At 44.3% G+C, this 24754-nt stretch overlaps 1 protein-coding gene across 1 annotated transcript in view; it reads right to left on the bottom strand.

Moving 5' to 3' along the window:
* The window catches only part of GAREM1 (GRB2 associated regulator of MAPK1 subtype 1), a 161694-nt gene that overhangs the window by 115432 nt on the left and 21508 nt on the right, over positions 1–24754 (bottom strand).

Here is a 24754-nt window from a genome sequence, read left to right on the forward strand (position 1 = left end):
CAGCAACAATTCCCTCTGTAAAGCAAAGCTGCTATTAGACCAGACATTCCTTTACCATAATTAAAAATAATTTTTGCTTTAAACCTTTAATGGGAAAGACAGACCCAAATGTAATTCTTCTCTACTCTCTGCAGAGAGAAAACTGTTAAGATCAATTAGGTTCACTCATGCTAATTAATAATGCTAATGTGAATGGCCCTTTTTGGTTTAGAAACAGAAGCAATCCTTCTAAAAACAAACAAAAAGCAGCCTCCATATAATCAATCATTCTGCAGTGCAGCAAAGAATTCAATAATATCCTAACAGCAATATTCACTTTGGTTCAGGGGAGAGTGACAGAAAACTGATTCTTTACTGTCCAAAGTTATCACACCACTTCAGGCAGCATAGGAAACCACAGAGATCACCAATAAAAATGAGACCGGATTAAGCATTCCTCAATTCCAGTGACATTTCTGAATGAACTACGTTGTTCCATCTGAGCATGGCTACGCAGCACTTCCGAAGGTATAAATGAATTGTCATTTAAGATAAACCAAAATGAAGTGTTCAGTCACAAAATTGTCATTTTGATAAGAACGGTTTTAATTTGATTTTGCAGTGGCTCTAAAGAGACAGCTATGGAAACACTACAGAGCAGAATTAATCAAAATGAATGTGCACTGTTATGAGGCTTGAATATGCCCTAGCTAGAAAGACAGCAAACAGCTTTTGAAATAGCCACAAAGCAGCGTTTGTCTATTTGGGGAGTTCATGCAATATTATTTATTAATAATGCCCCTGACGCACAGGTGCCAACATTTTGTTGTGAGATCTGGGACAAAGGGAGAGTAGGAATAGTAGAGGAGCAGCATGGACTAGTGGAAAGAGCACGAGTCAGAAGGAGCTGGGTTCTAATACTGGCTCTGCCACTTGTCTGCTGTGTGACCTTGGGCAGGTTACTTCCCATCTCTGTGCCTCATCTGTAAAATGGGGATTCAGACTGGGAGCCCTGTGTGGGACAAGGGCTGTGTCCAGTCTGATTAGCCCAATGCTTACTATAGTGCCTGGCACAAAGTACTTACCAAAACCATTAGATAAAGAAGTTGTGATATCTGGGCCCTGTGAGGGAATATTTTGGGCCCTATGTACTTGGTCTTTATTTTTAAGAGTGAGATCTCCACAGAACCCTAGGCACTGAAGTGACTGATGCAGCTTACTTATATAAGTACGCAAGTATAATCAGCTGTGCGAGTATTTCAAAGGTGAGACAGACACATAGTCTGAATTTCAACTGAAGACCAACTCGTCATATCACCAAGAGGAATAGTGATGGTAACAGCATAAAATAGGAAATAATGATAATTGTGGTATTTGTTAAGGGCTTAACTATGTGCTAGGTACAACAAATAATCAGATCGGCACTTAAATATATCATCAGCCCTGTTCCTTTGGATTGTAAACTCGATGGGCAGGGAAAGTGTCTACAATTTTGTTATACTGTACTCTCCCAAGTGCTTGGTACAGTGCTTTGCACACAGTAAATGCTCAATAAATACAAATAAATGGATGATTGAATCATCATCATCAATCGTATTTATTGAGCGCTTACTGTGTGCAGAGCACTGTACTAAGCGCTTGGGAAGTACAAATTGGCAACATATAGAGACAGTCCCTACCCAACAGTGGGCTCACAGTCTAAAAGAATGAATGAACAGTAAGGGTTCAATAAATATGATTAACTGATTGATTCCAGATGGGGCTCACAGCCTAAACAGGAGGCGGAACAGGTATCAAATCCCCATTTTACAGATGAGGACAGTGAGGTGAATATTTTCTGAAAGAAAGTAGCTTGGAATGCTACTGCTCGAATCAAAGGAGGAAGCAACAGTCTAATCCGGTGGTTGGGCGGGAAGAACAGAATGAGATGAGAGCAAATCGGGAGAACTGGTGTCCAGAGGTGGCCATTTGGTGGCTTTATCCCTAACAATCTGCCCCTGTCTGGTTTGCTATCTTCATTTTAAGCCTCCAGCCTCCCTCCATGTCAACTCCTGCCAGAGTTTTCCGCCTCAGAAGTACTGCCCATGTCCAGAGGGACCGGAAAGGGGGAAACTCAATAACTCTCAAACAATGTTGGGGGTGAAGTTCCTCCCGAAAGTTATCTCAGGGGTATGAGAGGGGAAAGTCACAGAAAGATCTTTCTGGGAAGCTGTGTGGGCTAGTGGATAAAGTATAGGCCTGGGAGCCACAGGCCCTGGGTTCTAATCCCAGCTCCGCCACTTGGATTGGCTAGGAACCTTGGGCAAGTCCTTAACTTCTCTGGGCCTCAGTGTCCTCATCTGTAGAACGGGGATTCAACACCAGTTTTCCATCTGGCAAAGACTCTGAGCTCCTTATGGGACTGGGACTCTGGCCAACCTGATTTACTTGTGTCTACATCTGTTCTAAGAACAGTGGTTGGCACATAGTAAACCTTAAGAAATACCACATTTATTACTACTAAGAGAACCAGAGGTGCAGTACTGAACGGAGAAGAATCGCAAGGTGTACAGCCCCGAGAGTCAGAGAGTCAGCAGAAGGAGGAAATTGAAGCCGCTGCCATGAATAAAAGCTTCCCACAGAGGGGAGTGCAGGGGGAGAAAGTAATTGAGAAGCTTGTCCCTGGGGGTGCTTAGAATGAATGGGAATGAGGATGTTCAAAGTGTTTTTCTCTCTCTCATACACACACACACACCTGGCATTATGCATAACTTTTATATCCGGTTGGATTCCTTAACACAAAGCGCCTAGTTAAACTTGAAGGAACAAAATAAACACAGCTTCCCAAATACATGCATTTATCCGGAATGGCCAGTGCTGTTCTGCGGTAGTGGAAGCGGGTCTTTGATGTCCTCTTTAATGAGAGCAGGCGCAGACTGTGGAGTTGGGGGAGGGAAATCTCACAATACTCTGGGCTTGTTAAACTTAAAGACAATAAGGGGGTTGCTTGCTTTTGGCTATTTTTATATTTTTCAGTCACCTCTCACAAAGGAGGAGGCTCATACATGGCTTAGTGCTATTCAATCCCTGCACACAGATCAACTTAGCATTCAGACGAAATGAACTGCCTTTTCCTTCTGTCCCGGATTATACAAATTGGTTTATTTTTAACAAGGGCAACTCTTGTTTCCCCAACTCTTTCTCTATTTGGGCCTTGTGTCTGCCAGATTATGAATTCTGGCAACCAGTAAGCCTTCTATAAAGAGCGATGATTGCTGACTATAACCCAGTTGACGCTCTGTAAATAGCTCCTAGCAGAGATCTGCTCTGATGCTCCCTCATTAGGAAGTAGGAGAGGAAGATGCAAGTGTTTAGAAGCCCGCAGTTATTCCACGAAACAGTTCCTCCGGTTTTGAACTTGTTTTTCTTAATTTGAACCATATCTGAATTCCAATCCACCATCCAAAATAAGTCCAACCGTTTCACACTTGCTCCAAATTGACATCTTTCCTCTCTAGTGTCTTGATTTGATAGGATAACATCTATATTTCTCCTGCCATAATTTTTAATGAAGATGTAAGCTAAGGGAAAGATGAACATAATACAATGCGATGTGAATCTAACTGGAAGACTAAATTCTTGCTAATAACTAATAGTCACATTTCTAATAATTCTAGGTAACGTATGATTTTGTTCAAGTCAACTGACAGAAAACAAACACTGTTTAAAGACAGCTGCAAAGTACATCTATTATTCCCACCTTCTTAGTTTTACACTTCCAGTTCCAAGGGAAAAAGTCACAACATTTTATATTGAGTGAAGGGTGAGGGGGTGGAAAGAGGCAGCAGGAATTTGTATGAGACATTCTGCAACTCTAAGGATATAGCTGTCTCTAGTAATAACGCATCACCTTCTGTAAACCAAATAATGGAAGAAATAATTTCATTGATGTGCTGAAAACCAGCCTGATGAGAAGACTGGTAGGTATTTGTTAAAGGAAGCAAAAGTTTCACCTTAAAGAAGCAAAAAAGATGGGAAAAAAAGTCCATTATTTACAAGAGGCATCATGGCATAGTGGAAAGAGCACAGGCCTCTGACCTGGGTTCTAATCGCAGCTCTGCCACATCAGCTGTGTGACCTTGGGCAAGTCATTTAACCTCTCTGTATTTTAGTTATCTCATCTGTAAAATGGGAATTAAGACTGTGAGCCCCAATGAAACATGGACTGCGTCCAATCCGATGAGCTTGAATCTAACCCAGCAGTTACCCCAGTGCCCAGCAAAGAGTAAGTGTTTAACAAATACCACAAACAACAAAAACAAACAAGAGGCAGATTGGGGAACATGGTACCAGGGACTGTATTACTTTAAAATAAAATTCCCAAAACTTCAGATGGCAGAGATGGAGCTGTAGACAGTGCCTCACTTTTCCCAAATTACTGCTACCCAGAGTAGTATCTGGATCTTTATTTTGTTTGTGTGGGGTTTTTTAAATGGTATTTATTATGCACTTACTTTGTGCCCAGCACTATACTAAGTGCTGGAGTAGATATAAGATTTTCAGGTTGGACATGGCCCATGTTTCACATGAAGCTCACAGTCTTAATCCCCATTTTACAGACCAGAAACTGAGGCCCATAGAAACTGAGTAACTTGCCCAAGGTCACAGAGCAGACAATCAATCAATCGTATTTATTGAGCGCTTACTGTGTGCAGAGCACTGTACTAAGCGCTTGGGAAGTACAAGTTGGCAACATATAGAGACAGTTCCTACCCAACAGTGGGCTCACAGTCTAAAAGGGGGAGACAGAGAACAAAACCAAACATACTAACAAAATAAAATAAATAGAATAGATATGTACAAGTAAAATAAATAAACAAATAGAGTAATAAATATGTATAAACATATATACAGGTGCTGTGGGGAAGGGAAGGAGGTAAGATGGGGGGATGGAGAGGGGGACGAGGGGGAGAGGAAGGAAGGGGCTCAGTCTGGGAAGGCCTCCTGGAGGAGATGAGTTCTCAGTAGGGCCTTGAAGGGAGGAAGAAAGCGAGCTTGGCTGATGGGCAGAGGGAGGGCATTCCAGGCCCAGGGGTATCTGGATCTTTATTTTGTTTGTGTGGGGTTTTTTTAATGGTATTCATTATGCGCTTACTTTGTGCCCAGCACTGTACTAAGTGCTGGAGTAGATATAAGATTTTCAGGTTGGACAAGGCCCATGTTTCACATGAAGCTCAGTCTTAATCCCCATTTTACAGACCAGAAACTGAGGCCCACAGAAACTGAGTAACTTGCCCAAGGTCACAGAGCAGACAAGGGGCAGAACCGAGCTAAGGGCCTTCTTACTTCTTGGCCAGTGCTTTATCCACTAGACCATTTATGCTGAAAGCTTCTTTCAAGAACACAAACCCAGCTGTAAATATTCTTGAGGAAACAAGAAATGATTCAGGAACACCCGGGGAAACAAGCATTGCAGGGTTTTATGTGCCTTACTCAAATTTGCACATCAAGGCCCCCTAACCCCACCTCCCAAGCTAGTGTGCTATTTGTTATCATCATCCGTGACATTTACTGAGTAGCTTATCGCCAACTGAAACCTACTAACTTGCCCACTGCATATGGCACTGAACTTGGCACTTTGGGCCACGCTGGGGAGACCTCACTCATTAACGTGAGGCATTAGTGGAGTTGTGTGGCCTGGGAGTCAGAGGACCTGGGTTCTAATCCCGTGCCCCCACTTGCCTGCTGTATGACCTTGGGTGAGTCATTTCATTTCTCCGTGTCCAAGTTTCTTCGTCTGTAAAGTGGGGATTCAATATCTGTTTCCCTCCTGCTTAACAATAATAATAATGATAATAATTGTGGTATGTGGTAACTATGTGCCAAGCACTGTACTAAGCGCTGGGGTAGGTACAAGCAAATCATCATCATCATCAATTGTATTTATTGAGTGCTTACTGTGTGCAGAGCACTGTACTAAGCACTTGGGAAGTACAAGTTGGCAACATATAGAGACAGTCCCTATCCAACAGTGGGCTCGCAGTCTAAAATCAGGTTGGACACAGAACCTATCCCATGTGGGGCTCACAGTCTCCTTCCCCATTTTACAGATGAGTTAACTGAGGCACAGAGAAGTGAAGTGACTTGCCCAAGGTCACACAGCAGACATGTGGTGGAGCTGGAATTACAGCCCTTGACCTTCTGGCTCCGAGGCCTATGCTCTTTCCACTACACCATGCTGTGAGCCCCGAGAGAGACAGAGATTATGTCCAACCTGATTATATTGTACATTGTCTGTGCTTAGTACAGTCCTTGACACATAGCACTTAAATACAGCAATTATTATTACTACTACAACTAGTGGAGGCAACATGGAGAAGCAAAGCAGAGGATCACATTCACCTACCAAAAATGAAAAACGGGAAAAGAGCACAAAAAGCAAAAGACCCTCAACCAAGCACATTTAACAGAATTTCTGAGAATCTGCAGAATTTAGTGTCTGCTTGAGTGTGCACAAGGCCAAATAAGGCACCTGTGGGACATAAAAAAAACACAATCGACATATTCTCTGTTCTTGAGGACTTGACAATCAAATGACAGAGACAGGAGGCAGAAATTGCTGATTTTAAATTATTTTTTTTAATGACATTTGTTGAGAAGCAGCGTGGCTCAGCAGGAAAGAGCCGGGGCTTTGGAGTCAGAGGTCATGGGTTCAAATCCCGCTCCACCAGTTGTCAGCTGTGTGACTGGGCAAGTAACTTAACTTCTCTGGGCCTCAGTTACCTCATCTGTAAAATGGGGATTAAGATTGTGAGCCCCCCGTGGGACAACCTCATTACCTTGTAACCCCCCCAGCGCTTAGAACAGTGCTTTGCACATAGTAAGCACTTAATAAATGCCATCATTATTATTAAGTACTTACTATGTGTCAGGCACTGTTCTAAGCACTGGGGCAGATACAAGCTAATCACTTTGGACAGAGTCCCTGTCCCACATGGGGCTCGCAAATTTTAATCCCCATTTTCCAGAAGAAGGAACTGAGGCCCAGAAAAGTGAAGTGACTTACTCGAGGTCCACACAGCAGACAAGCGGCGGAGCTTAGATTAGAACCCAGATCCTCAGACTCCCAAGCCCATGCTAGCATGGCAGATACAGCACCGGCCTGGGAGTCAGAAGGTCATGGGTTCTAATCCCGGCTCCTCCACTTGTCTGCTGTGTGACCTTGGGCAAGGCACATCACTGGGCCTCAGTTACTTCGTCTGTAAAATGGGGATTGAGACTGTGAGCTCCACGTGGGATAGGGACCGTGTCCAACCCGATTTGCTTGTATCTACCCCAGCGCTTAGTACGGTGCCTGGAACATAGTACGCACTTAAATATCATCATCATCATTATTATTATTGGTCCATGCTGCTTCTCTAATGATAACGCATCTTCTCCGGCGTTAAGAACAGTGTTTATCACACGGTAAGGATTTAATCATACAATTTTTGTAACAATAAACAGCGGAGGCTCTGAAAAACAGCCCAGGCTGAGGACTGAATGACGGTGGTTCTGGTTCCTGGCTCGGACAGGGCTACTCACAGACTACGCTCCACCCCGCCAGCCAGATTCCCGCTAAAGTGCAGAGTCCAAGGAACCAACAGACGAGCAGGGGTGAAGCACCTTTCATTCAATCGTATTTATTGAGCGCTTACTGTGTGCAGAGCACTGTACTAAGTGCTTGCAAAACACCTGCTAACAGTTTTTATATGCAGGCACCCCCCACCCCACTCCCCGCAGACTGAGGTGGATAAGACTGTGAGCTCCTTGAGGGGCAGGGAATGTGTCTGTTTACTGTTATACTGTACACTGGCAAGCACCTAATACAATGTTCTGCACACAGTAAGCAATCAATGAATACAACTGAATTCAGTAAGAATAACCAGGATGATTGGGGCAGGAAGGGAGGGGAACCGGAGAATGCCCCCTGAGGGAAGTGGGCCGAGTGGGCCTAGAAGTAGTGTGGCCTTGGTGATAGAAGTCAGAAGGACCTGGGTTCTAATTCCAGCTCCACCACTTGTCTGTTGTGTGACCTTGGGTAAATCACTTCACTTCTCTGTGCCTCAGTTCCCTCAACTGACGTCCCCCTCTCCATCCCCCCCATCTTACCTCCTTCCCTTCCCCACAGCACCTGTATATATGTATATATGTTTGTACATATTTATTACTCTATTTAATTTGTACATATCTATTCTATTTATTTTATTTTGTTAGTATGTTTGGTTTTGTTCTCTGTCTCCCCCTTTTAGACTGTGAGCCCACTGTTGGGTAGGGACCGTCTCTATATGTTGCCAATTTGTACTTCCCAAGCGCTTAGTACAGTGCTCTGCACATAGTAAGCGCTCAATAAATACGATTGATGATAATACTGTGAGCCCCATGAGAGACAGGGGTTGTGTCCAGCCCGATTATCTTGTATCTACCACAGCACTTAGAACAGTGTCTGGAACATACTAAACACTTAAATATGACAGTTATTATTATTGTTATTATCGTGGGAGGAGACGGCTGGGGTTGGGCAGAGCAGATTAGAAAGGACATTTTAGAAGAAGGAAGCAGCGTGGCGTAGACGAAAGATCCCAGACCTGGGAGTCCATCCAAGGGCTTGGGTTCTAAATCTGGTTCGGCCACTGGCATGACCCTGGATAAGTCATTTCACTTCTTCGTGCCTCGATTTCCTCATCGACAAAATGGGGATTCAATACCTGTTCCCTCTCAGGCTATGAACCCCATGTGAGCAGGGGACTGTAACCAATCTGATTATCTCTTATCTACCCTAGCACTGAGTGTGTGTTTGGCACATTGTATAAACGCTTAAATATCATCATCATCTTTAGGGGAGAGGGCTGAGTTATGAGCCTGAGGTGGGAGAATTGAGAGTGAGAGATGTTTAGGAGATTTAGGAATTTGGAGATAAACATGTGCTTCAGGCCTCCTTGAGAGCCATTTCTATTCCACTTCGGTTGTTGTAAAATAGCATTCCACTTCTCCCATTAATGTCAAGTCTCCAAAGTTGACGGGAATTGTAGGAAAGCCAGAAATGCTGAGGGAGCATTCCCGGAACAGTCTGGGGACAGAGCGATACCTGACAGCCCCTGCCCAGCCACTCTCATTAATATTCATCTGGCACCATCCATTCCCCACCAGCTCACCAAGGAAAATGCAGGGGAAGAAAGGCCTCTCCACTTGGCAGGGAATCTTCTGGATATAAAGAGTGGATGGCTAATTCTCGGCGATCGTCAATCATTCTTCTGGCTGTGAGTTTCAAGTGAGAATGCCAACGGGATTCACTGGGAGCCCCTGGGCAAGTTGGAAACTTTCAACCTCCTCTTGGCTAATGCAGACGGCACAATTTCTGATTTAAGGAGTAACATCTCTGGCCTCATTCCACATTGGTACAGGAGTAGACACATGTACACACACACACACACACACACACCTGAAATTCACTCCCCCTTCACACCTATCAGAACAGTGCTTGGCACATAGTAAGCGCTTAACAAATATCGTCACTATTATTCACTCATTCACTCAGTCATATTTATTGAATATTGTCCCTATCTTCGGAGCCTTTCTGAAAACCTCTCTTAAAAAAGAAATGGAATTCTAGAGTTAATACCACACCATGACTTGGGCCCCATCTGCGTGTTTTTTGAAAATCATTTACCTGGGGAAAATGATCTTTTTGGCTCTAACCTGTACCGGAAAACTATGCCTGGTGTCAATTTAACACTAGCTGGGATTGTGCAGTGAAATGATTAGACCCTCAGGTCTGAGTTTGATGTCACCATTAACAGCTAACTGACGAAGTGAATTAGTCTTTCCTAACTCCCAATTCTGGATGCTCTGGAAGCTTATTAACAAATCAGTGATATTTATTGAGCATTTATTGTGCACAGAACACTGTACCAAGCACTTGCGAGAACACAGTATAACAGAGTTGGTACACGTTCCCTGACCACAAGGAGCTTACAATAGTAATAATAAGTATTTGTTAAACACTGTGTTCAGTGCTGATATAGATACAGTATAGGCAGATTGGACATAGTCCCTGTCACACGGGGGTTCACAGTCCAAGAGGGAGAGAGAAAAAGTATTTATTCCCTATTTTACAAATGAGAAAACTGAGGCCCAGAGACGTTAAATGTCTTGCCCACAGTCACACAGCAGGTTTAAAACGCAAGTTCTCTGACTCCCAAGCCTGCATTCTTTCCACTAGGCTAACTAATGGACAGGATCTTGGTGAAAGTGGGCAAGATGAGAGCACGTCTAGAAGTTGGGCACTGAAGATATCAATGTGAATTCAAACGTGATGCTTATGTGTCAAGACCACCCTCTCCTACTCTGATGCATTTGCTCCTGTTGCTATTTCCAATTAGTATCATTATAATAATGACAATAATTGTGGTAGTAAGCACTCTATGTGCTAAACAGTGGACTAAGCTCTGGGGGTAGATACACAACCATCAGGTCAAACACAGTCCCTGTGGTTTATGGGGCTCACAGTCTATGTCGGAGGAATAACAGGTATTGAATTCCCATTGTACAGAAGAGGAAAGTGAGGCCCGGAGAATCAGGTCAAACACAGTCCCTGTGGTTTATGGGGCTCACAGTCTATGTCGGAGGAATAACAGGTATTGAATTCCCATTGTACAGAAGAGGAAAGTGAGGCCCGGAGAATCAGGTCAAACACAGTCCCTGTGGTTTATGGGGCTCACAGTCTATGTCGGAGGAATAACAGGTATTGAAGCCCCATTTTACAGAAGAGGAAAGTGAGACCTAGAGAAGTGAAGTGACTTGCCCAAGGTCAACCAGAAGACAAGCTGCAGAGTCAGGATTAGAACCCAGGTCCCCTGAGCCCCAGGCCAGTGTTCCTTCCACTAGGCCAGGCTGTTTCTCGGTTTGGTCTCTTGTCTCAGCTATCCTGAAACCTCCACTATCGGAGACCGAACCCTCTCCTGACCATCCTCCTGGGCTGCTCTCTCCCCAGAATCACAGCATCACTGCCTCTTGAAAGCATTTATTCTGCTCGACCTACTTGCCTGGGAGATGTCTTACCGCATCAGCTTGGGTAGGCTGCTGTTGGCCATTCTCCTCACCCTGGCCCACCCTAGCTGGATCATTTCTCCAAAGTATTCCCTTCCGACTAGCTCACCTCCCCTTCCTCCTGCTCCTGCATCTGTAAAGTGGGAATAATAAAATGCCTATCTACTGTACATATCTGTAATTTTATTTACTTAATGTCTATCTCCCCCTCTAGACTGTAGGCTCATTGTGGGCAAAGAATGTGTCTGTTACATTGTCATACTGTACTCTCCCAAGCGCTTAGGACAGTGCTCTGCACATGGTAAGTACTCAAATACAACTGACTACTGAGCCTATTTCATCTATTTGTGCTGTTTTAGTGCTTCATCAATCCCAACGTTTATCTCCAATCTCTTATCCCCACTTGGTATTTATTCATTCAATCATATTGAGTGCTTACTCTGTGCAAAGCACTCTACTAAGCGCTTGGAAGAGTACAGTATTTATTAGCACTTAAACTTTTAGATTGTGAGCCCCAGGGATGGAGATCATGTTTAATTCCTACCTCTGTATTTTCTCCCAGACCTTAGAACAGTGCCTGTAAACAGAGTAAGTGCTTAAATCAATCAATCAATCATATTTATTGAGCACTTACTGTGTGCAGAGCACTGGACTAAGCGCTTGGGAAGTACAAGTTGGCAACATATAGAGACAGTCCCTATCCAACAGTGGGCTCACAGTCTAGAAGAGCTTAAATGCTATTCCTACTGCTGCTACTCACACCGTACCCTTAATAAGGTAGCATCGCTAACCTGTGAAAGGCATCACTATAACTGCAAAGTAATCTTTTAATGGGGCACAATTTCTAAACCCATTCATAATAATAATAAATGTAGTGTTTGTAAAGCGCTTACTCTGTGCCAGGCACCGTACTAAGCGCTGGGATGTATACAAGCAAATAGAGTTGGACAGAGTCCCTGACTGACATGGGGCTCAGTCTTAACCCCCATTTTACAGATGAGGAAACTGAGGCACAGAGAAGTGAATCGACTTGCCCAAGGGCACACGGCAGATAAAACGTGGAGCTGGAATTAGAACCCATGACCTTCTGATTCCCAGGCCCGTGCCCTAGCCACTACACCACGCTGCTTCTCATGAACATGGGGTTAAAGAGTTTTCCCCATATATTTGGGTGGCTTTCACAACTAGGAAGAACGGTTTTTGTTTTTTCCCCTCTTAAGCTATTCTTCAGAGATTAGAAGGGTGAGTGAAAGTGGATTTTGCAGCTTCCAAATGTGTTAAAACTAATGTGATAATTAGGTTGGCAAAACAGCAGAGTTTCCATTTAAATCGAGTGTCTTTCTATTCCCAGTGTCAACATCGACAAGATTAACGTTCACTGAGACAAACACAGCTACTATATCAAGGCCGCTGAACAGATAAATATTCCGAAACAGACTCTTTCCTTTCAATCTTTTGGTCTCTTTCCTAATTTACTCAGTCTTAAAGCTGATAGGATTTTCAGTTAACTGTATGTCAAAAGTCTGGCTTGGTTGAAGAAAAATTGTCACCTTCACACTAATTAGCTCGGCTGTGAAATAGCCGGTTATCCTGGTTACACCTCATTTCAGGCAACACTGATAGTCTCCTCCTCCTTCCCTTGAATTTCACTGCAATTTTCCAACTAAACCCCAGCTGGCTTGTGGGCCAAGATGTAGAGCTTGTGGTAACTGGCATTAGGAATCCTCATCTGGCTGGTAGGACGACACAGCAACCCAGTGAGTGTGTAGGCTCCTTCTTCCCCTGCTCAGTCGTCTTTACTGAGCGCTTACTATCTGCACAGCACTATACCAAGTGCTTGGGAGAGTACAACATAGCAATATAACAGAGTTGGTAGGCACGTTCTCCGCCTACAATGAGCTTACAGACTAGAGGGGGAGACGGACAAGAAAGGCTGTCCTCCAGTTGAGGGGTGGAGGCTAGACCGCCTTTTGATAACTGCCCATATCCAGCAGCAACCTTTTCTTTTTAATAGTATTTATTAAGTGCTTGCTTTGTGCCAAGCACAGTACTAAGCACTGGGGCAGATACAAGATCAAAAGGTCGGATACCGTCTCTGTCCCACATGGGGCTCACAGTCTTAAGTAGGAGGGAGTAACATTTACTCCCAATTGCACAGATGAGGGAATTAAGGCACAGAGACATTGACCTATTCAAGGTCACACAGCCGGCAAGTGGCGGAGGTGGAATTAGAACCCAGGTCCTTAGACTCCTAGGCCTGGGCTCTTTCCACTAGGCCACTGGCTTGTTCCCAAGAGGAGTTCCAGCTCTCCTTCTCATTAATAATAACAGCAATAATAATGATTATTTTGGTATTTGTTAAACGCTCACTACGTGCCAAGCACTGTGCTAAACCCTGGGGTAGATAGAAGTTAATCAGGATCCACATGGGGCTCACATTCTGGGTAGGAGAGTGAACAGGTAGTGACTCCTGATTTTGCAGATGCGGGAAGTGAGCCACAGAAAAATTAAAGGATTTGCCCACGGTCTCACCCAAGCAAGTGGCAGAGCTGGGATTAAATCTGTCCTCAGGCTGGCCTCAGAACTACCATGGCTGCCCTCCAGGGAATTTACTAGGGATGGATTTAGGATTAGAATCAGCAGGAATTCTGCCCGAGGCGTGGCCATACTGTTTTAAAATGCAGGGTAGGTCAGTCAGTCAGTTGTATTTACTGAGCACTTGTGTGCAGAGCACACGTTTGGGAGGGTACAATACAACAACAAAAAGACACTTTCCTGCCCATGAATTCACAGTCTTGAGGGAGCTCCCAGTCATCACACAAGTACTCTCCCAGCGCTCAGTACTGTGCTTTGCACACAGTAAGCACTCATTAAATACGATTGAATGACTGAATGAACCTGGGAACCCCCCACGGCACACCCACCTCTATACATACCATTATACTCCACGGCTTCCCCTTACCTGTAATTTCTTTTAGCATCTGTCTCCCTGACTAGACTTTAAGCTTCTTGAGGGCCGGGATCACATTTGCTAACTTTACCGTGATCTGCCAAGCTGCACAGAGTAAGCAAACACTCCATACATGCTATTGATTCCAGCATCTCCTTCAGTTTGGGCCTGCACAGAATTCTTGAGAAAAGGGTTGCTGGGAATTCCTTGGCAAACCACAGATTATGTGCTAGCGATCTTCCGAACCCACTTCCAAACCGCACCAGGCAGTGGGAGTTTAGAGGCCAGGAAACTCAGGTAGAAGGGATCGATAGTCTCGGTCTTCAAACCGTGACTTATAGCTTGTTTGTTTTTTCAGTAGACAGAAGAACATTTCTTTAGCAAACCCATCCCAGAAGATACAAAGGAAAAAATTAACAAAAGTAATTACCTTGCAGATATCACAGTTCCATCTTGGATGAGTCTACCCGAAACTATTCCCCAGGGACTTGGTTACTTCCCAGGGTTGGGCTTAGTGAAGCAATTCCCAATAATAATAATAAAAATGTTATTTGTTAAGTGCTTACTATGTACCTAGCACTGTACTAAGTGCTGGCTGGGGTTAGATACAAGATCATCAGGTCCCACATGGGGCTCACAGTCTAAGTACGAAGGGGAGCAGGTTTTGAACCCCCATGTTGCAGATGAGGGAACTGAGGCAAGGGGAGTGGAGTGACTTGCCCAAGGTCACTCAGCAGGCATGTGGCGGAGGCAGGATTAGAACCTAGGTCCTCTGATTCTAGGCCTGTGCGTTTTCTACTAACCACACTGCTTCTCTAGGTGCTTACTCTGTGCCAAGCATTGTAATAAGTGCTAGGGTCGATACACGATAATCACGTTTGACTGTCCCACATGGGGCTCACAACCTAAATACGAGGGATAACAGATATGAAATCCCTATTTTACAGATGAGGCAACTAGGGCAAATCACTTAACCTCCCGATATCTAAGGTCACCCAACGGGTAAGTGGCAGAGCTGGGATCAGAACCCCGACTCCCTGACTCTCAATCCTGTGCTCTTTCCATTAAGCCACAATGCTTGTGTTTTTTGTGAATGTGGCTGAATCCTTCATCTTGATATCCACTGAGAGATTTCCTCGCTCTTTCTGGGCTGTATTTCCTGCTAAAACTCTAGCAGCCCCAAGTCTATCGCTTCTGGATTCTGCTTCCTCACTAGTAACACTGGTGGCTCACCCACAGATGTTTCTGATTTCTTTTCCTGATCAATCATTCGTATTTACTGAGCACTGTACTCGGCACTTGGGAAGGTACAATAGAGTTGGTAGAAACTTTCTCTGCTCACACTGAGCGGGCTTGCTTATATATTTCAGTGCAGAACAATGGAATCGCAAAGAGATGACTCTTCCTGTAAGATGCCTGTCCTGCAGGGCTCTGTGGGGCAATGAGATGACCATGATAATAATAATTATGGTATTCATTCATAATTGTGGTGGGCTCTACTAAGCACTGGGAAAGATACAAGGTAATCAGGTTGGACACAGTCTCTGTCCTATATAGGGCTCCCAGTTTAAATCCCCATTTTACAGATTAGCTAACTGAGGCCCAGAGAAGTTAAGTGACTTGTCCAAGGTCACACACAGCAGGTAAGCGGAGGAGCGGGGATTAGGACCCAAGTCCTCTTGACTCCCAGGACTGGGCTCTATCCACTAAGCCACACTGCTTCTCTGGGGTGAGTAAATTAGTGGTAAATTGGCAATGTTCTCAGCAAAGGACCAGTAAGCAAACACCTCTCATACCACACCATCCTCAAGGCAGGAGAGAAACCTGGGCCCACTGAAGTTTTTGTTTCCTGCGTGATTTGTTTACAGTATTTTATAAGCTCATCAAAATTAGCAGGAGAGCAAAATAACATTCTCTCTCCAACTCCTAGAGCCTATTCTTCTCTGAGGCAGGCCAACAGCAGTGAATGCCGAGGGAGACCACACAAACATTTCTCATCTTTCTTTTAAATGCCACCTTTCCAAATGTCAGCATTTTCTTATTTTCAAAGCCAAAAAAGTGTTAGCATATCATGAAAAATAATGCCAATGTAAAGAAAGAAATGACATAGGTACATGGGGGAGGGAGGAGGGGAATGACCAATTTGTGTGTGGGGAGGGGCGGGGGGAGTGGAGGCTGTAAAAGTGTAGACAGGAAATTATATTCAAGACTCTAAAAAGCAGATGGATCCAATAATGCACGTTAATGCCCTGACAGATGACAAATCTTAGACTCGCTTTTGAGATGCAGGGAAGTCATCAGTGGAATATTGGTGGAATAATTCAATAGCTCCTAGATAAAACAGCAGTTCCAAACAGGGATTTAGAAAGCTAGCTTGTCTCAACAGAGGCACGCATCCCAAGAAGAAACTACAGGGAACCCGTTGGCCTTGTTTGCAGTAAAATATCCCAAAGCGTTTGCAGCCAGAAACGTTTTTACAATCAGTGGTATTTATTGAGGACCTACTATATACAGTACAGCACTGCACTAAGCACTTGGGAAAGTACAGTACAACAGAGCTGTATTCCCACAAGGATCTTACAGTTTTCATAGCATGTTAGAAATGAAAATGGGGGTGGTAGGCTCTGCTGGTCCCTGCCATCAGCAGACTAACATAGAGCTTAGGGTTTGGAGAGCCCGAAGCTTTCATTTGCCCACTAGCTCTCATTTCCTCCCTGAAACCATAAAAACAAGAATTATGACACTGGAAATGTAGGTTTGCTATTAGTACATCATTTAGATCAACAGTATTGAACCTAAAATTATGCACTATCCATTAGCTGATTACCTTCCACCTGTTTTAAATCTTCATTTTATTGACTCAGTCAAGTAACTTTCCAGGCACTATCTTTTTACCCAATTAGCCTAATTTCCCTTTTTTTTTCCATCTTTTCCATCTCCACTCCCCAAATTCCCATTAATTATTTACATTATCAACCCCAAAGCCATCTGTTTCCCCAGTTTCTTCCAACAGAAAGGCATTCCTCCCTTAAGCAACATGGCTGGTGAACTTCTCTCTGGTAAAGAAGTGGTAAATTAAGGGCTTACTAGGTGCCTGGCACTGTACTAAGCGGACGGGTAGGTAAGAGTTTATCAGGTTGGACACAGTCCCTGTCCCGCATGGGGTTCACAGTCTCAATCCTCATTTTACAGATGAGGTAACTGAGGCCCACAGAAGTGAAATGATTTGCCCAAGGTCATACAGCAGACAAAGGGCAGAGCTGGGATTAGAACCCATGACCTTCTGATTCCCAGGCCCATTCTCTATCCACTACGCCATGCTGCTTCTCTGAGAGTCCTGGCCAACCAAGTTCAAGGATGAGACAAGGCACCTGAAGCTTGGATCCTACATCGCTTCTGTTCTGCAAAATGGCGATTCAATACCTGTTCTCTTTTTAATTTAGACTGTCGGATCCGATGATCTTTAATCTACCCCAGTGGTTAGTACAATGCTTGACATGGTGAGTGCTTAACAAATACCAAAATTGTTAAAGTAAATTATAGGGAGAATAGAGAAGAGGATGAAAAGTCAGATCCATGAATCTTTAAAAAAAAGTCTGACAGGTGTCAACAGGGTACGAAGATTCACATCCAACTAAATGTCTACAACACTGAAGTACTACTACTACTACTACTACTAATGATTGTAGTATTTAAGCACTTACTGTATACCAAGCATGGTACTAAGTGCTGGAAGAGAATCAGTAAAAGCAGATCAGACACAGCCCCTGTCTAAGGGGACGGGAGAATAGGTATTTAATCCCCACTTTACAGATAAGGAAATGGAGGCACAGAGAAGTTAAGTGACTTGCCCAAGATCACACAGCAGCCAAGTGGCAGAGCTGGGATTAGAACCCAGGTCCTCTGATTCCCAGACCCATGCTCTTTCCATTTGTAGTCTCAGGCAGTTTCAACAGTATAACCAATAAGCCTCCATCTACATCAAATAGCGAGAGAAGAATACAAACAATAAAGCCCTTGAAAAACAGGCAACTTACCAGCACTGAGGCTTGTCAGATAGAATTCTTGAGGAAAATGGGGGATAGCAGGATGAGTGGAAAATAGGGCACTTGCAAGCAGGGAGAGAAGAATAAATGGTTTGGAGAAATAGTGAGACAGGGTCAAACAGTGTAGTTTAGCAGTAGGCTCTCTGGGAACAGCCAGCAAGCCTAGCTCAGTGTGTTAGAATAACACAATATGTATACTTACATTTATGGTATTTGTTAAGTGCTTACTACGTGTTAGGCACTGTTCTAAGTGCTGGGGGTAGATACAAGCTAGCCAGGTTGGATACAGTCCATGCTCCATATGGGGTTCACAGTCAATCCCCATTTTACAGATGAGGTATCTGAGGCCCAACCCAGTGAAGTGACTAGCCCAAAGTCACACAGCAAACAAGTGGCAGAGCTGGGATTAGAACCCAGGTCCTTCTGACTCCCAGGCAAGTGCTCTATCAGTATGCCATGCTGCTTCTATACCTACATAGATACAGTATAGACAGATTGGACACAGTCGCTGTCTCACAAGGGGCTCTCAGTCTGAGAGAGAACACAGTAATGAGAAGTATCAGCATGGTAAAGGCCTATCTTTTCATGCTCCCAAGAGGGGATGAAGAGGGAACTGCTCTGCACACAGTGAGTGCTCAATAGGTACCACTGAATAAAATCAAAACCAGTGTGCATTTACTGTGTGGTAATTATTGCTCATTCTTCTGAATAATAATAATAATGTTGGTATTTGTTAAGCGCTTACTATGTGCCAAGCACTGTTCTAAGCGCTGGGGCAGATACAAGGTAACAGACCTAGCAACATTCAGAGCACTTGTTTTCCTTTTTGAAACGAAGATAGTAACCACTCTTCAAGTTAGTTGCAGTTTTTTTAATGGTATTTCATTGCTTACTGTGTCAAACACTGTTCAAGGCGATGGGGTAACTACAAGTTAATTAGGTTGGACACAGTCCCTGTCCTGCAAAGGACTCACAGTTTAAGTAGGGGGGAGACAGGTATTTAATTCCCATTTTGCAGCTGAGGGACTGAGGCATAGAGCAGTAAAGATATTTGCCCAAGGTCACAAAGCAAGCAATTGGTAGATCCAGAATTAGAACCCAGGTCCTCCACTCCCAGGCCCATGCTGCTTCTCCCTCTAGACTATAAGCTCGTTATGGGTCCCTACCAAGTCTTATACCGTACTCTCCCTAGCACTCAAGGTACTCTGTACACAGTAAGCACTCAATAAATACGATATAATCAACTGCAACACAGGCAACAGACGTTAGGCACCAGACACGTATGAAAAAGTTCTTCGTGGCCATGTGCCAATTTGACTGGCTGGATGGGCAGAAACCCAACTACCAGTTATAAACCAAAGGCATCTGATGTCGAATCAACACAAGCTGCGAAACAGACCGTCAGAAACTTGAACCGTCCATTAGAAAACTAGGTAAATGGCCATCCTACCCTGGACTATTACTCAGTGGGATTTACTGAGTGCTTACTATGTGCTGAGCGCTTGAGAGAGTACAATGCCACAGAGTTGGCTGTCATGTCCTCTGCCCTCAGAGGGACTTATAGTCTAGAGGGGGAGACAGACATTAATGTAAATAATTTATGCCATATAATTTAAAGATGCGTACTTCTATGAACTCAAGAGTCTTGGAAAATGCATATCAACTTGGGACAGGCACTGTGGAATTAAAAAGTGACTCATGCTTCAACAACAACATAAACCAACTCTATCACCCACAAAGTGGCATTCCCAGCCCTTGTGCTAAATCTGCGTAGTGAACAAGTTCTATTTCAGAGTGATGAGCTTTTCTTAAAGAAAAAATGTAACCACTTAAATGGAAAACTCTTAAATATAGACTTCAGACTGTGCTCATTTATGTCCTGCTGCTATGAATGATTTCCCCATTCACACCAGAAGAGAAATAGCAAAATCGGGCTCCATGAATACAGCCAACTTCCAAATGGGCTTAATTAACTAACAAGCTTTTCAAAATGCAGATCTTGCTCTTCTCTTCCTAGAATTTCTGGATGTAAGGGAAGTAATTTACAGAGAAGGAAATGAGTTCTGAATGATTTAAAACCACAAAAAACGACACTGGACGTTCACTGTGATAGTCTACCATGAAAAACCAGAAAGCCAATAACAAGGGAGGAGTACATTAGAACCTAAACTTCCATGCAGCCACACACACACACCCGGAAAATTCCCCAAATGCAAAGGCTCTATTGACTCCCTTCTCTTTCTGCAGGGGGTTGAGGTCCTGCCCAGAAATATAAAGATTGTAGCCACCCATTACTACCTCTACAGGACACGATGAAAGGTTGGGGCTCAGTTGGGCTGGGAGATGCTGAGAGGATGAAATCAAAGTGGCCACTGACAAACTTGCCTTTTTTATGGTATTTTTTATGCATTTACTATATGTCAAACATTTAAGAGCTGGGGTAGGTGCAAGTTAATCAGGTTGGACACGGTCCCTGTCCCGCACGAGACTCACAGTCTAAGCAGGCGGGAGAACAGGTAGCCCCATTTTATGGTTGAGGCAACTGAGGCAGAGAAGTGAAGTGACTTGCCCACAGTCACACAGCTGCCAAGTGGCAGAGCCGGGAGGAAAACCCACACCCTTCTGATACCCAGGCCCCTGCTCTCTCCACTAGGCCACACTGCTTCTCTTTCTTTCTACCCTAGATCCCATCTCAAGGTGGAACTAGCTTCTGGGTGAGAAATGGAGGGGAGGAGGGGAGCCCTGGCTTTGGGCTCAAACATGGTTCAGCAGGATCAGACCATGTTTCCCCAAACTGCAGCTGTAACCACCTACACCTCTCCACTCTTACATCCACACTGAGTGGGATGGCTCCCACTCTGAGGTTAGCAGTGAAAACATTCTGCAAGTTACACTTGGTGGAGAAACTACAGTTTCAGCAGGCCGGTGGGAGGAGGTGGCCTACGACCCCCTGAGACTCATGAGAACGGCAGAACTGAATCCTAAATATCATTCCCCTGAGACACTCATTTGGGGAGATGAAGACACCCCTTTGCCACCCATTAGAAGTTTCTATGATACCATCACCATCACCTTCGATGGCATTTTGGAGTGCCCACTGACAGCAGGGCATTATACCAGGCAGTTTTGGGAACTCCATGAAGGACAGTTTCTTTTCCCTTTGAGGGGTCTAAACATCTCAATTTGGGGGAGGTGTTGCAGTGGGTTCCAAATTCATTCCAAGCTCCAGGCCTAGTGGAAAAGGCATGGGATTAAAAGGAGACCCAGGCTTGACTTCCAGCTTTGCCTCTGACCTGTTGCGTGACCTTAGGTCAATCACTTAACCTCTCCATGGCCTCAGCTTCCTCACCTGCAAAATGGGGATAAAACCGATTGTGAGGCCCATGTGGGACAAGGGACTGTGCCCAATTTCACAAACTTGGATGGCTCCAGCCCTCGGGACAGAGTAAGTGGCATCATTCTTTCTACTATTATCCTGCAGTTTGGTCTCTTAGGAACAGAAAAGACTCACAGCGATGGAGATGGGATTCCAAAGCCCCCATGCCAGAGAAACCTCAGGCAACTGTTCCCGCCTCCAAGCCCCCTCTGCTCTGACCGCTGGGTTCACAGAGGCGATCACCCACCAATGACTGTGCCAACCTAGGGCTCGAATTTCATTTGAAAACTGCGGGGGCAGAAAAACTCCTACTCATTTCATCTGAGAGGGATGCATTTCAAAGGGAGGTCCAGCGCTCCCCCATCCCCACCCCAATCCTGGATTGGCAAAGCAACAATATTTTAGCTAACAATATCTTTCCTCTCTTGTCCCCTACCCTGAGGGGATTAAAGCATTTTAGAAAGAAACAAACAATGTACCATCCTGGGTACAGAAAGCCACCTTGAGTCAGCTGGCTGTCGTGATGGACTTTCACTTGGCTTTAAGTGGGACAACCCATCCATGTTTTTTGTTGAGCAACTACTACATGCAGAACCCTGTGCTCAGAATTTAGGAAAGTGCACCAGGAGCAAAAATACCTGGTCCCTGACCCATTGTACTCAATGCTCTCTGTTGCCCGTAGTGTTTAATGTACATATTTTTGAACTCTGTTTCTTCTCCCAACCTGTAATTTTCTTTTTAAGGTCCGTCTCCCCCAGTAGATTGTAAGCTTCTCGTTGGCAGGGATCAGATCTACTAACTGAATTATACTGTCCCAATTGCTTAGCACAGTGCTCTGCACAGTACAAGCACTCAGTAAATATTAGCAATTGATGGATGTGCTTATACTCCTCCTCGGCATTTAGGTATATACATTTATTCATTCAACCATCAATGGTATTTATTGAGCACTTACTGTGTGCCGAGCAATGAACTAAGCACTTGGGAGAGTACAATACTGTACAACAGTTGAAGCAGTAGGGACTAGTGGACAGAGCATGGGACTGAGAGTCAGAAGGACCTGGGTTCTAATCCCAGCTCTGCCATTTGTCTGTTGTGTGACTTTGGGCAGGTCACTTCACTTCCCTGGGCCTCAGTTACCTCATCTGTAAAATGAGGATTAATACCGTGTGCCTCACGTGGGACATGTACTGTGTCCACCCTGATTAGCCTGTATTCCCCCAGTGTGTATTTCAGTGCCTAGCACATAGTAAGCGCTTAACAAATACCAACCCTTACAAAAAACACAACAGCCCGTGAAGCTCTTTCTGAATAATGGAAGCTGTGTAGCCTAGTGGAGCACCAGCCTGGGAGTCAAAAGACCTGGGTACTAATCCCGGCTCTGCCAGTTGTCTGTTGTGTGACCTTGGGTGAATCACTTAACTCATCTGAGCCTCAGTTTCCTCAACTGTAGAATGGGGATTCAGCACCTGTTCCCCCTCTTAGATTGAGACCCATTGTGCGTCCTGATTAATCTGTATCTCTCACAGTACTAAGAACAGTGCTTTTCACACAGTGAACACTTAAATACCATAATTTAAAATAAGGAAATCAGAAGAGGCTGCTATTGTAGTTTTATTTATTATTTTGTGCCTTAAAGTCTTGGCAATCAAGCCAGGATCTAAAAGGGTTCCTTCTGAAAACAGGCCAAGCCACGAGATACCTTTCCACACATAACCCGCCTCCTGAAACTCACAAAGAAAGCAGAGAAGTACTGCAAAACTCTCCCAGAAAAACAATGTCTCAGTATTTTCCCTTGCATTCCAAACTACAGTAAACTTCCTATCCCCCTTACAGCCCACCACCCTGCTTAGTAAGGTCACTAGCACGGTTTTTTGAAGGCCATTCACTTCGACTCACAGAAGGGCATTCAATTTTCCTCAATAGTACTTCTGTATATGCATCTGTGGGACAGGTGTAAATTTATAAGATGATTGTCTCTGGTATGTTGGAGTAAGGCACTACAATTGAATGTTGCTAAATGGGAAAAGAAAAAGTCATGGAGCAGTAAAATGAAAACAAGTATTTAACTTGCTTTGCATTTGGAATGTAAGCTTCCCTGACAATTGGTAGTGGAAGTGCATAGCTTTAAATAGTTACAACTTCATAAACACCTCCTATAATGGCTATTTTCCCCCTTTATTCCTCCTCCCAAAACTTCCAAGTATTAATCAAGGCACTAACCTTTTCCGTAAGTCTGACTATAAAGCTTGTGCTTGCGGGGGAAAAAATGTTTATTTCTGTCACAAAACAATCAAAAGAGCCCGAATGGCTGTGAACTCTCCCAACCAGTCCCCAGGATTTAACTCCCCTCACAGTGGTTGGTTTCCTCAGTTTCTCCACTGCCGTTCACACCACAAAAGTTCATATTATACCCATTCAGGTCACCTAAAATCTTGAGGTCGACACAGTCGACGGCTGCCAACGGCAGACATTAAAGCTGACGTTTAATCTGTCTGGTTTCAATCAATCGTATTTACTGAGCACTTACTGAGTGCAGAACACTGTATTAAATGCTTGGGAGAGTACAAAATAATATAGTTGGTCGACACTTAGAGAAAGTTAGGACAGAGAAACAGCCGAGTTTAATCTGGGAAGGACGGGATTTTTCCATTACCATTATACTCTCTGGGAAGCGTGCATTAAGGGAGATTTTCTAGACGGAATGAACATTGTCACTGGCTTAGCCTGCTTTGTTGGGGATGTGATGAGACAGCGTTCGAGTCACCTGTAGTTTTAGGTCTCCCTCCCTGCCTCCAACCCCTTCCCCCCTCAACCACCCCGGGCTTTGTCCATTGTGCTGATAAGGGCTGAAGGGAAGAGAGATGCTTTCACTGAGAGATCCCAAACAAACGTCCTCATAAAAGGAAGATATTGTTCCAGAACAGAGACCGACTGTTCAGGTTAACAGAGCTAGAGTCTCCAGTACGTACTCATTTGCATTAGCCATTCTATAAGGGGACATATGTAGCCTGGAAGTTTCAGTAGCCTTATGCAAGAAAAACAAGTCCACCAGAGGGATGGCCCACACCAAGCTCGTATTCACGGATTAAGGGTGAAAAATGAGGTATCCTGAAAACAAGTCTGCTCCCGTTTCCCGTCTCTCCTACTTGACTTTGGTAAAGATGCTCTGGGAAAATCCCAAGCACCTGGTGATGTAAACCAAGTCGCTCATACTTTTGGAAGCTCTACCCTGTCTCTCCTATATCCAGATGCACACATCTTTTCGCTGTAATGACCCAAGGATAGAAGTTGATTACGACAAATTGCCTAGCTGAGTTTCTGCGTTGCAAATTA

Source organism: Tachyglossus aculeatus, chromosome 25 (genome assembly GCF_015852505.1).
Source record: "Tachyglossus aculeatus isolate mTacAcu1 chromosome 25, mTacAcu1.pri, whole genome shotgun sequence".
Classification (NCBI taxonomy): Eukaryota; Metazoa; Chordata; class Mammalia; order Monotremata; family Tachyglossidae; genus Tachyglossus; species Tachyglossus aculeatus.